This window comes from Lethenteron reissneri, chromosome 62 (genome assembly GCF_015708825.2).
Source record: "Lethenteron reissneri isolate LAM-NWPU_2019-01 chromosome 62, ASM1570882v1, whole genome shotgun sequence".
NCBI lineage: Eukaryota > Metazoa > Chordata > Hyperoartia > Petromyzontiformes > Petromyzontidae > Lethenteron > Lethenteron reissneri.
The window spans coordinates 1,528,575-1,541,427 of record NC_083840.1 but is presented as its reverse complement, the minus strand read 5'-3'; the positions used below and the strand labels follow the sequence as shown (position 1 = coordinate 1,541,427).

The 12,853-nt window shown below is 51.1% G+C and overlaps 2 protein-coding genes across 3 annotated transcripts in view; one reads left to right on the top strand and one right to left on the bottom strand.

Annotated features, from left to right (window-relative positions):
• The window catches only part of LOC133358495 (vang-like protein 2), a 44,254-nt gene extending 32,718 nt beyond the window's left edge, over nt 1–11,536 (bottom strand). For both annotated transcript variants that reach the window (XM_061576834.1, XM_061576835.1), the window contains exon 1: nt 11,402–11,536. The gene's annotated coding sequence lies outside the window, so the exon portion shown is untranslated. The remainder of the gene's footprint in view (nt 1–11,401) is intronic.
• Nucleotides 11,537–12,417: 881 nt separating this feature from the next.
• The window catches only part of LOC133358509 (UDP-GlcNAc:betaGal beta-1,3-N-acetylglucosaminyltransferase 7-like), a 59,934-nt gene continuing 59,498 nt past the window's right edge, over nt 12,418–12,853 (top strand). The window contains exon 1 of the mRNA XM_061576869.1: nt 12,418–12,485. The gene's annotated coding sequence lies outside the window, so the exon portion shown is untranslated. The remainder of the gene's footprint in view (nt 12,486–12,853) is intronic.

The following is a 12,853-nucleotide window of genomic DNA, read 5'->3' as shown; positions in this document are numbered from 1 at the left end:
ACACAGATGCACGCATGAGCATCGATGAACACATGGCGAGGTTGAATGATGCCCATGATGATGATGACGACGACGATGATGATGATGATGACCAGGAGTTGAAACTCAAGTCGATCTGCCTTGTTACAGAGAATCACGCGACGCCCATTCTATAGAAACACGGCAGCGAGGCCCCGGACACACAGCAATGCACGTCTCCTCCTCCTACGCGAATATGATTTGATGAATAAAAATAAAACATAATAAAATAATTCTCACGACGTTTCGGCCACAACGCAAGCAGCCGTTTGCGAAGGGACGGCTGCTTGCGTTGTGGCCGAAACGTCGTGAGAATTATTTTATTATGTTTTATTTGTATTATTTTATTACTTCCCTTCTACGTGATGACTTTACCGAAAGAACCAAGAAGATGAATCCCTGCAGTCACGAAAGCTTTAAATCGAAATTAACGATTTGATTATTCGCGATTTCATTCAACGGCGTGAGGCCCGCCGGCCGTGGCCACGCGACCACAACTCGCAGGGGCCGTGTTGGTGAAGCACCGTCGACTGCGCCCCTCCAACGGGAGGAAGAGCAAATTCTAGATTTGAAGCTTTCGTGAAAAAAGGAAATTAAAATTAACAAAAAACAAAATAAAAATCACGACGTTTCGGAGGCAACACAAGTCTCTGTCATCAGGTGAGACCGTCACAGCCAGATTTGCTGCATCAAGTGAGGGAGGGATTCAAGATGCAAGCCCTTAAATACAAGTTGAGGGGGGAGGAGAGGGGGGGGGAGCTTATCTAAATGTGGAGAGAAAAACCGGAGGAAAACCCACACGACCACGGGCAGAGACACGCAAACTCCAAATATACAGCAGCAGGCGTCAGGGTCGGGATCGAATCCACGACCTCCTGCATACGAGGCGAGGTAGTTAACATCTCGCCAGCGAGAGATAGACACCCATAGCGATACAAAATCACATGAAATACAAGCCAAGCGTGGCCAAGAAACCCCAACTGTGGACCACATCGTAAACCAATGTCGTCTGCATTCCTTCTCCCGGGGAATATTCTCCGGCTAGCACGCCTCGAAACGTTGTCGTGTAGCTTCTGAACATGTCGCCAGACGCAAAGGACAGAGAACCACGCAGCGCGGAATGCTGGCGGTGGACAACCGTTGTGCAAGATGCCATCGTCGCGAATCAAGCCGCTCCAACATCGAGGATCCAACCCAATGCAGCCCGCGGAGAAGTTCCCCGTGCTTCCCATTACATCCGATCTGGCCATGGCAGGTGCAATCACTCATCCCACAAATCATCGTCGGGGGTCGTCGTCACCACGATTCGTGGGGTTAGATAGCCCCGTAGTAGTAGTAGTAGTCAGTGGCGTCCACGGTATTCTCAAGCAGTGGCATCACCACGGCACCTCTGCCAGGCTGTGTGCACATCAAAGCCACGCGGACGTGTCGAGCGGTGCCGTGGGTTGACCGAGAGAGATGACCTCTCCCCACAACACACTGTTATTAAAACAGTGTTCGTCCAAAGAGCTTACGACGTGTGTGTGTGTGTGTGATGAATGCAGTGCTCGTGTGGTGAAATGGACCCCGGACTTCCGATAAGGAAGGTTGGCTATGTACTGTGCAAAATAAATTCAACGTACATAAGAGAGCGCGGTAAAAACTCACTCGACTATACGCTCGTGGTTGTAAGTAACGAGGACTCGCCATTTTCGTCGACATTCAAGGCTTTTTCTTTCCTATCCCCCACAAAGGAATGGATCCTACAGTGAGGTTAATGTACGCACGTTGAATTTCTTTCGCACCATACGTAGCCAACTGTCCTGATTGGAGGTGCGGGGGAGGAACAGTAAACTCACACAAAGTCGTTCTAAAGAAATTCGTTTTAAATCTATAAGATTTATAAAAGTGCATAGGCTGTAGTGAGTTGATAATTGGTTTTTTACCCTTCTATCTGGCAACAAAATTGACACCTTTTTTTACAAGGAGTCATGTTTGCATAGACCGCAATACCTGCAGTCGTAATGCAAACAAAAAACATAACTCTGATAATGTATGCACTGTCCTTGAAGTTGATTGGTCCACACCCGAGATAGCTTTCCTTAGAGCCCAGTCTCACATGGTGTTGGACCAGATGATGCCAAAAGGCGTCATGAGGTTCCGAAGGAGAGGCTCTAGTGACTTCCGAATATCTGAAGAGCGTTCCAGATGGCTGCAGAAGTGCATCCGAAAGCGCCGTACGATTATGCGTTTTTGTTTGATGGCCAGCCAAACGCCGCCACTGCGAGGATGACCGGAGTTGGCGTGGCCGAGGGTTTACGCTCCTGAACGAGATCGGCAAGCGAGGTATCGTGGTTCATTTGTGGCGAGCGCTTTGCGTGTGACGAGATGGAATGGCAACACCGCATGTTCAGGAAATGGATGTCAATGTCGAGGTCCGTTAGCCACGAGGAGGAGGGTGCTAACCATAATTTTGGTTGCACGGTGACAATGGTACCGTGGCTTGTCTGAAATTTCCCATTTATGAAGGAGATATGTGCATCGGCCTGTTGATCTGTAATAAAGTTTTTCTTGGGTTAGATCGCGTAAATATATAAATGTGTCGTTAAACCCGCCACCAGCCGACACAGACAATTAGTAAGGTTTGGTGTCACGTAAACAGAACGTGGCCAATTCGTCACTAGTACAGCACTAACCGGTGTGTTGGAGAGCAAATCCACAACATTTACAATCCGAGTACGACCTTTCGCCAGTAATCACAAACGGCATCATCATGCGGACAGCCACGTTTGTGGATAAATCCTCCTGTTTCGTTCCTTAAATAGAGAGGATAGATGTGATCACGTCACTCGTGAGTCCATGTGCGAAGGGGGGGGGATTCATGAATGAATTTAAATGACAATGGGCATCCATTACCGTTGATGTTCCAATGCGGTTGTTGGTTACGAGCCAGTGCCATCGAGGAGGAGTGTCGAAGGCAGGAGGTGTGTGATGTGTTAGGATCTAGAACAAGGTGTTTTTATTCTGGATGTCCACTATGAGCCACTGTGTCCCACCAGAGCTCGTCTTCTGGATCTGGGCGACATTAAAGGCGATGCTGCTTGCCAGGCGGAATGATCAGGATACAGCGAGTCAGGCAGACTTGTCAGCTGATATCTGTCTGCTTATATGTCTGTCTATAGTTTTCTGGTTAAATTTTTGTTGCTATTTCATTTATACCTGATGATTGCTTGTGTTGCAATCGAAACGTCGTAGTATGCTATTATTTATTTTATTATTTTATCTTTATACGTGACTTTACCGAAAGAACCAAAGAGAAATAAAACAAAGTCTATCGGGGGAAACTAAGAGTTAAAGACATTTGTATTAGTATCTCTCCCCCTATCAACGTGTTCGGGGTTTTTCTGTTTCATTCGGGAGACGATAAGGAGATGCTCGTTGCAAATCTAAACGATCGCTCTACTCAAAGGGGCTCTCAGATGTTTACAAGAAATCTATGTTATGCGCCGCGTGTACATTTGGAATCTTGTCGAAAGACGGGGTTGGGGGAGATGCTTGGCAACGGAGAGCGCACGCAAGCCGATCACATCGTACAGACTAAACAAGAACATGTAAGCGAGCTATGGGCATGACACATCACAGCTGAGAGATGATGGCTGATGGGCAAGAGTAACACCGGACTGGCAGGCCAAAGATTATTTGTAGTTTGTGCGTCTTTCTCTCCCTCGCTCTCCCCGTGATCGTGTGGATTTTTATCCGGGTCCTTCGCATTTTTTCCCTCCACGTTTAGAAACAAAGTCACGTGTTTGAGAGTGTTTGGCTGCGATACATTTCCACTTGATAAGCCACTTTGTTGTGCTGTCATTTGTGGCCAGGTCGCTTCTGAAGAAAAAACTACAGAGCTCAGTGGGGCTAACCTGGTAAAATAACAAAGTTAGTAGTAAAATTATGCAAAGTTGATGTTGGAATGTATGTTTTTATTCCTTCTGAGCTGCAAACAGTGTCGTATGCAAATGTCGTCTCCGCTATTTGATTAAAGGATTGGTGAACGTTAACATTTTCAAAAGGGCACACACCACGAGCTTGCTCCCCCCCCCTTCCCAAAACTCAGAAAAATAATCAATCACAACATCCATTCTCAGCCTGATCTTTTTCAATGTTTTACGGGTCTCTGAGTGCTTAGACAAATGCAGACTGCACGATGTACGTACGTATGCATGTTGCAATTCTTTCACACCGTAACGTAGCCAACCGTGCTCATCGGAGGTGCGGGAACTAACACATCACACAACAACAACGACGCAAATAAAAAAGAAAGCCAAAAACAACGGGCTGTTGAGGCAAGTCTTACTACTGAGCACCTACGATGGCCGGCACGTACGTATATAGAACTTCTTTCGCACCGTACGTAGGTAAACGTGCTAATCGGAGGTGCAGAGCTCAGGACCAGTTCAGATCATACGCCACTGTTATTGGTCACGAGTGGGAATGGGAACTTGGGTAAGCCGGGTTCATAGCGCAATGCACGAATCACTGCTCTACTGCTGCCCACGACAGATAATACAGGGGGGGGGGGGCATACTCGTCTAATAATCCTAAGAATACAGTGCTTGTAAACAAAGGTGATGATATCATTTCAGTGTCCATATGAAAAAAATGCACCACTTGCCTAACATTCATTCATAAGGAGGATGCCCCTGCCATGCATAGTCCCATGGGATGTTGGCTATCAACAACGAGGCAACTCCTATGACTAATTGGGAATGGGACGCAAGCGTAGGATTGATCACCCTGTCGCTGGCCGCCTTTGGGGAGGGTGTATAGTGTGAAAGGCCGAAACACCCTAGGAACCAAAGGTACACTACTGACGATGCGCTCCCCAAATTTCACCAGGCTCACTGTTCATGAACTCTTGGAAGTGCTTGCACAAAGGATAGTAACATCTCATCCTGTGTTCTTGGAATCTGATTAAGAATTAACTATTTTTTTTATTTTACCAGGTCAGGCTCGCTGAGCTGTATAGCTTTTTCATAGGCGACCTGGCCGTCACAAATGACAGCTCAATGAAGTGGCCTATCACGTGGAAATTTAGAGTAGCAGCCAAATAACCCTAAGTGCACATCCATTCTAAATGTGGAGGGAAAGACCGCAGGCCCCGGAGAAAAATCCACGCGGCCACGGTTTGAGAGAGAGAACAGGAAAACTCCAAATATACAGCAGGCGTCTTGGGCCGGGATCGAATCCACGACCTCCTATATACCAGACAATGTAGTTAACATCTCGTCGCTGTGATGATGAGAAAGACACGCAAACTCTAAATAAACAACAGGCGTCAGGGTCGGGATTGAACCCACGACCTCCTATATACCAGACAAGGTAGTTAACATCTCGTCGCTGTGATGATGAGAAAGACACGCAAACTCTAAATAAACAACAGGCGTCAGGGTCGGGATCGAACCCACGACCTCCTGCATACCAGGTGAGGTAGTTAACATCTCCTAGCCACCGCGGTGGTATTTTAATTTCGCACACCGCACACTTACGGTTCGTCATAACTCCAGGCTAGACAGAGGAGGCCCCGAGTCAGCGGTGGAGATTACACGATCCTTGCGACAATCGCTCCGAACGGCCCGTGGGGACCCACTCCCCGCAAAGTGGCAACGTAGTTTATCGACTCGGGATTCTTCTTGGGAGGATGATCGCCCAAGTGGACCCCACACCCAGGTTTGAACTCTTGACCTATTGACTTCGAGTCAAGCACTCCGTGCGTGGGATCACAGATGCTCCCCGCACGCACGGGCAATTGTACCGTGTTACATTTACCAACAACAGCGAGCGCATCGATTCCTCCTCGCATGTTGAGGATAACAGCCAACCAGGGGCGGGCCGGCTCGTCTCACCCACGCCGTTCAAACACGGCGCATGCTGCGGCGTCACGGCAAACTCACCAACTAAAAATTAGTTTTTATCGTTTTCAGTTTACCAGTTTGCACATCCCGACTGGCACGGTTGGCTATGTATGGTGCGAAAGAAGTTCAACATACATACGGTGGGCCCACTTAGGTATACAGCGCTTTTATTGAAACGACCTGGCTATCACAAATCCTAGCTCAATGAAGTGGCTTATATCATGTGGAAATTTAAAGCAGTCAGATATTCTAAAACGCACGTCGATTCTAAATGTGCATGAAAAATTGTAGGACCCAGAGAAAAAACCACTCGACCACGGGGAGAAAGACACGCAAACTCGAAATATACAGCAAGTGTCCGGCCCGGGATCGAACAAACGGCCTCCTGCATACCAGGCGAGGAAGTTAACATCTCATAGCCACCCACCCCAGGTCACAACAACACTTATCGTTGTGCTTCCCCCACCCCATACACTCCCCCACTTTGGAATTCCCTCCCACAGCCTCCTCCCCACCTCCAAGTTCTCAAAATAACAACAACTTTACTCAATTCAAGTGATCTATCAACTCTTACGCATTACACCTACAACAGCAGCCGCTGTTTGTTTCTGGACGTTTGGCGCTTTGGGCCTCCCGGCTTGAGCCCAACAATCACAATTTATTTAAATAAATAAATTCCAGACTCCAAACCATTATCTTTTTTTAAATCAAGCTTACAATCATTGTCACGTCCAACAATTACGTCCAACAATTACAGCCCTGACTTTACACAAAAAAGCCTGGCAGAGTCTCAGGATTTATTCTCTGGGCCGCTTCTGCATTGCCATCCTGAGCCGCTTAGTTGTATTTTAAATAACGAGCACACTGCCAGTGGGATCAAATGGCAGACCGCAGAGGCATCCCCACCATGCATGCGAGGGGAATCACACCACCGACATCCGCAGAGACAGGTCAGTGACCCAGCTTAAGTGATTAAATCAATAATTACAGTTCCACTGTGAAGCATTGAAGCCTATAAACAACGTCAAGAGGACTTCTGTAAATGTATACGGATTGTAATTTATGCAGCGGGGCGATTTGCGTGCACTCGTCCTGCGAGCCCGGCGACCCGAGTTCGATCACGAGCCACGGGCAACATCGGCGGCGAGTGAAACACGAGCCGGTCCGCGTTCTTCCTCTGCCCTCAAAAGTGCGCAAAAAAAACCACCGCATTGACCGACGTGATGAAGTATCTTCTTGGTTCTTTCGGTAAAGTCACGTAAAATGGAAATAATAAAATAATAAAAATAAAACATAATAAAATCATTCTCACGACGTTTCGGCCACAACGCAAGAAGCCGTCCTCAGGTGAAGAACAGTGTCTGTCAGAAAGACAGCGTCTGAATGAACACCACCAGGTATGCGCACGGCCACACAACCCCGTGACAGGAGCTTCATCAGGAACTGCACTGACAAAAGGATCCGGATTCATTAATTTGGACAGACACAGCAATTAAGCCGTTTCAATCAAACTCTTCCGCAACATCACGTCCCTGCGAGACACCGGACGGGTATTGAGGGGGTCGTGGGGAACGAGGGGGAGGGGAGAGAGAGAGGGGAAGGTGGGGGGCTCGGTTTGGTCACTCAAATTTTTTTTGGGGGGGGATGGAGAGTGGGGGGGTTGGGAGAGAACAGGGGATGGTTGCGTTCGGGGGCTAAACTGAAGATTTGACCAGGTAAGGGCCCCGACTGAGCTACGTACCTCTTTTCAGAAGCAACCCGGCCACAAATGATAGCTCAACGAAGTGGCTTATCATCACGTGGGCATTTATAGCAGCAGCCAAATGCTCTAAACGCGTGACGTTGTTTCTAAACGTGGAGGGGGAAAAAACGGAGGACCCGGAGAAAAATCCACGCGACCACGGGAAGAGAGACAGAGAGACACGCAAACTTCAAATATACAGCAGCAGGCGTCAGGGTCGGGATCAAACCCACGGCCTCCTGCGTGCCAGGCGAGGTAGTTAACATCTCCTAGCCACCGTGATGATGATGAGAGAGAGAGAGACACGCAAACTCCAAATACACAGAAGGCGTCAGGGTCGGGATCGAACCCACAGCCTCCTGCATGCCAGGCGAGGTAGTTAACATCTCCTAGCCACCGTGATGATGATGAGAGAGAGAGAGACACGCAAACTCCAAATATACAGCAGCAGGCGTCAGGGTCGGGATGGAGCCCAGGGCCTCCTGCGTGCCACGCGAGGTAGTCAAGGTCTCGCCAACGTGACTAATGGATGGGTCCCGGTGGAAGTGGGGAGGGTGTTACTTTGGGGAGGAGGGTCCACGGGTCTCGTGGGAGTGGGGGGTGAGAAGCTTTGTATATCGCAGTTGCCGAGCGCAGGGCCAAAAGGGAACCAAAAATGCCAAGCAGGCAGCAACAAACGGTCGCTTTGAAGTTGTAAAAGAGAATTAGCTCAACGTATATATTAATCAGAGCGCGTTTGTTTATTTGCATGTTGACCGCGAGTACCGCGTGTGGTTATCGCAGTACTTGATTCCTTGCAAAGAATGTGGTGTTTGAACATCTTAACACCTCCTGTTTTATTGGCAAAAAGGGTACAGCACCAATGAGTCAAGAGTCCGAAAGCGTTTTAGAATTAAACAAAGTTGCGAGGGACTTCGATACGATGGGAGAAAATGCCAAAGTGGAGGAGTGCCAGGAGGGAGACAGAAGCAGCAATGGCAGCGTTTGAGTGTGTGGTGACTGTGTGAGTGGGGTGGGTGGGTGGGTGAGTGGTTAATAAGTGGATGGGTGCGCGTGGGTGAATGGGCGAAAGTCGTGACCTGAAATAAAGAGGTTGGGGTAAAGAAACGCTGGAAAGGAATTCCAAAGTCTGGAGCGGTGCGAGGGAAGATGCAGAAAGAGAAATGTAGGGACCTGCAGTGTGGTGGGCGAGTGTGTTGAGTAGCTCTGCATGTGTTGTGGGCTGGAGTGTGGTGAGTGGGTGAGTGTGGTGGGTGAGTGGGCGAGTGTGGTGGGCGAGTGTGGTGGGTGAGTGTGATGGATGTGTGGTGGGTGAGTGTGGTGGGTGAGTGTGGTGGGTGAGTGTGGTGGGTGAGTGTGGTGGGTGTGTTCAGTGGCTCTGTATGTGTTGTGGGCTGGAGTGTGGTGAGTGGGTGAGTGTGGTGGGCGAGTGTGGTGAGTGGGTGAGGGAGTGTGGTGGGTGAGTGTGGTGTGTGAGTGTGGTGGGTGAGTGTGGTGGGTGAGTGTGGTGGGTGTGTTCAGTGGCTCTGTATGTGTTGTGGGCTGGAGTGTGGTGAGTGGGTGAGTGTGGTGGGCGAGTGTGGTGAGTGGGTGAGGGAGTGTGGTGGGTGAGTGTGGTGTGTGAGTGTGGTGGGTGAGTGTGGTGGGTGAGTGTGGTGGGTGAGTGTGGTGGGTGAGTGTGATGGGCGAGTGTGTTGAGTGGCTCAGTGTGTGTGTGTGTTGTGGCCTGGAGCGTGGCGAGTGGGTGAGTGTGGTGAGTGAGTATGGTGAGTGTGGTGGATGAGTGTGGTGGGTGAGTGTGGTGGGTGAGAGTGGCGAGTGGCTCAGTGTGTGTGTGTAGTGGCCTGGAGTGTGGCGAGTGGGTGAGTGTGGTGGGTGAGTGTGGTGGGTGAGTGTGGTGGGTGAGTGTGGTGGGTGAGTGTGGTGGGTGAGTGTGGTGGGTGAGTGTGGTGGGTGAGTGTGGTGGGTGAGTGTGGTGGGTGAGTGTGGTGGGTGAGTGTGGTGGGTGAGTGTGGTGGGTGAGTGTGGTGGGTGAGTGTGGCGAGTGGCTCAGTGTGTGTGTAGTGGCCTGGAGCGTGGCGAGTGGGTGAGTGTGGTGGGCGAGTGTGGTGGGTGAGTGTGGTGGGTGAGTGTGGTGAGCGAGTGTGGTGTGCGAGTGTGGTGGGTGAGTGTGGTGGGTGAGTGTGGTGAGTGGCTCAGTGTGTGGGTTGTGGTGGCCTGTGTCGGGGAGCGGTAGTGTAGTGGTTAGGGCACTGCGCTACGAACCCGGCTACCCAAGTTCGATTCCCGCTCGCGGCTAACACCAGTTAGGTTTATCTGAATCAGTTCTGGGCGTCCGCTAAGTCAACTTAGCCTCAAATGAGTACCTGGTGCGGTGTGTAGTAAGCATCGCCACTGGGAAGACAAAGGCGGCCGGGCAAGGTGCAGGCCACCCACCCCCTCGTGTGCCGTTCCGGCCTTCATAGGTGCTCGCAAACATCACGTGCCCCAACAGTCTGTTAAGGCTACACGGGGGATCTTGGTTTCTGTTGTGGCCTGGTGTGTGGTGAGCAAAAAGTGTGTTGAGTGGTTGAGTGTAGTGTGGTGAGTGGGTGAGTGGGCGAGTGTGGTGGGTGAGTGTGTTGAGTGGGTCACTGTGCAGGTGTTGCGGCCGAGTGTGGTGAGTGTGGTGAATGAGTGTGTCGAGTGGTTGTCTTCTTGTGGCGAGTGCGGTGGCTGAGTGTGGCGAGTGTAGTGTTGTGGTGAGTGAGTGAGTCTTTGTGTGGGTGTGTTGTGTCAGAAAATGTGGCGAGTGTGTGTTGAGTGTAGTCGGGTGAGAATGGTGGGGTGAGTGTAGTATGGTGAGTGTTGTGTTGAGTGTAGCGGGGTGAGTGTAGTGTGGTTAGTGTAGCGTGGTGAGTATGGTGAGTGTAGCGTGGTGAGTGTGGTGAGTGTAGCGTGGTGAGTGTGGTAAGTGTAGCATGGTTAGTGTAGTATGGTGAGTGTGGAGAGTGTGGCGAGTGTGGCGAGTATGGTGAGTGTAGCGAGTGTGGCGAGTGTGGTGAGAGTGGAGAGTATGGTGGGGTGGTGAGTGTGGTGAGTATGGTGAGTATGGTGAGTATAGTATGGTGAGTATAGTATGGTGAGAGAGGAGAGTATGGTGAGTGTAGCGTGGTGAGAGTGGCGAGTATGGTGAGTGTGGTGTAAGTTGTAACCTGCCCGTGTGGTGGTCGAAAACAGCGTGTCCAGTCCGCTAGACCCGACCCGAGTCCTCAACGTGAGCCGAGAAACGTCGTCGGTGGCACAAGAACGATGTGAACCGTGACGGGAGCGACACAACGAAGCACAACTTGCTTGAAGGCGCGGGAGCGAGGGACACGGAGGGTTTGTTCGGAGGCCTCCCGCTCCCTCGACTCGGGGGTGGGGGGAACTGCCTCGCCTCGCCTCGGCAGGGCGGCCTAGGCAAGACCGAGGCTTCTCGCACAACCCCGACAACGAAGGAAGGCCCGAGAGCTACCCCCACCCCAACAGCCGTCGCCGCCGCTTGATTTAAACTCTCTCGAGCATCATCGACGAGGCGTCTCTCGCGTTAAAAACTAAACAAATTAAACTACGACGTTTGCTCCGGTGAGACGATGATGGAAGTAAAAAAAAGAGACATTGAAACAACGTTCGGGCACGGACAACACTGAGCGTGCGGCCTGCTGCCGCAGGCTTCAAGGCCTTGTGCGCTGCCTCCTCAGCTCGGCCTCTCGTCACTCTCTCTCTCTCTCACCGCTACATGGCGCGTCTTTATTCTCCTCCTCCCCTCCTCCTCGTCGTCTTCGTTTTCTTCTCTTCGTCTATCTACTTCGGCTTCACGTCGCTAGAATCTCAGGGGGGGGTGGGGAGGGGACCCGGGTCCGAGGTGTCGGGCCGCGGGGAGTTTGGGGGGCGCTGAGGGGGCGCTGAGGGGAGGGGGGGATGAGGGGAGGGGCTGAGGGGGGGATGAGGGGAGGGGCTGAGGGGGGATGAGGGGAGGGGCTGAGGGGGGGTCACCGAGCCCAGCGCTGGCGGCGTCCAATCGCGCGCCAGATATTCGCCTCGAACAACTTTATTGACAACACCCCCCCACCCACCCACCACACCACTCACGTAGCGGTGTAACAAATAAACTTTATTGACACTCCCCCCCACCACGATGGTGTCACAAAAAACTTTATTGACACCACCCAATACCCCCCGCCCCCCACCATTCACCCCCCCCCCCACACAGGTAGGGAGGGCTCAACTTTCTCCTCCTCTTGCTCGAAAATTACCTTAAGGGGCCGTCCATAAATGACGTCACGCATCTAGGGGGGGGGGGTGTCACACATTTGTGACGATGAGGGGTGGGGGGGGTTGAGACATGTGACGTCACATCAAAATGCGCAACTTTAAATCTATATATATAAAATCGTGAATCTGTCTGTCTGTCTGTGTGTCTGTGTGTCGCCGGACCATACGCAGTTTCATTGGACGAAATGTCAGGGATTTGCGACACACGATTGGTCCGGCGGTTGCCCCTGGCAACGGGTAGCGACGCATTCGCCATCTTTAATTCCCGTTAAAAATAGGCGCACGCATTAACACGCGGACTCTGAGGTAAATTCATCAAAGTTTCACGTCCTCTTCACTCCCCCCCCCCCCCCACCACAATGTGTGCAATTACTATTATAGGGTCGGTAGATTATAAAATTATAGCGATTAGACAGTATTATTGTAGCGCGGGGGGGGGGGGGGGACCGCACCCGTACCCAGCGTCAGCCGGGTGGGAAAATCAGGCGAGGCCGGAGGCTCTGCACGGTGCTAGGCCTCGACACCCACCACGCCACTCTCAGGTAAATTCATCAAAGTTACACGTCCTCTTCACTCCACCGCCACCCCAATGTGTGCAATTACTATTATAGGCTCGGTAAATCATAAAATTATAGCGATTACACAGTATTATTGTATCGCGGGGGATCGGCGCGCCTCACTAAAACCCTACAACGGATCGGCGCGCCTCACTAAAACCCTACAACGGATCGGCGCGCCTCACTAAAACCCTACAACGGATCGGCGCGCCTCACTAAAACCCTACAACAGATCGCCACGCCTCACACAAACCCTACAACGGATCGGCGCGCCTCACTAAAACCCTACAGCGGATCGGCGCGCCTCACACAAATCCTACAACGGAAGCGTAACGCATTGTAGTGTCGTGGTT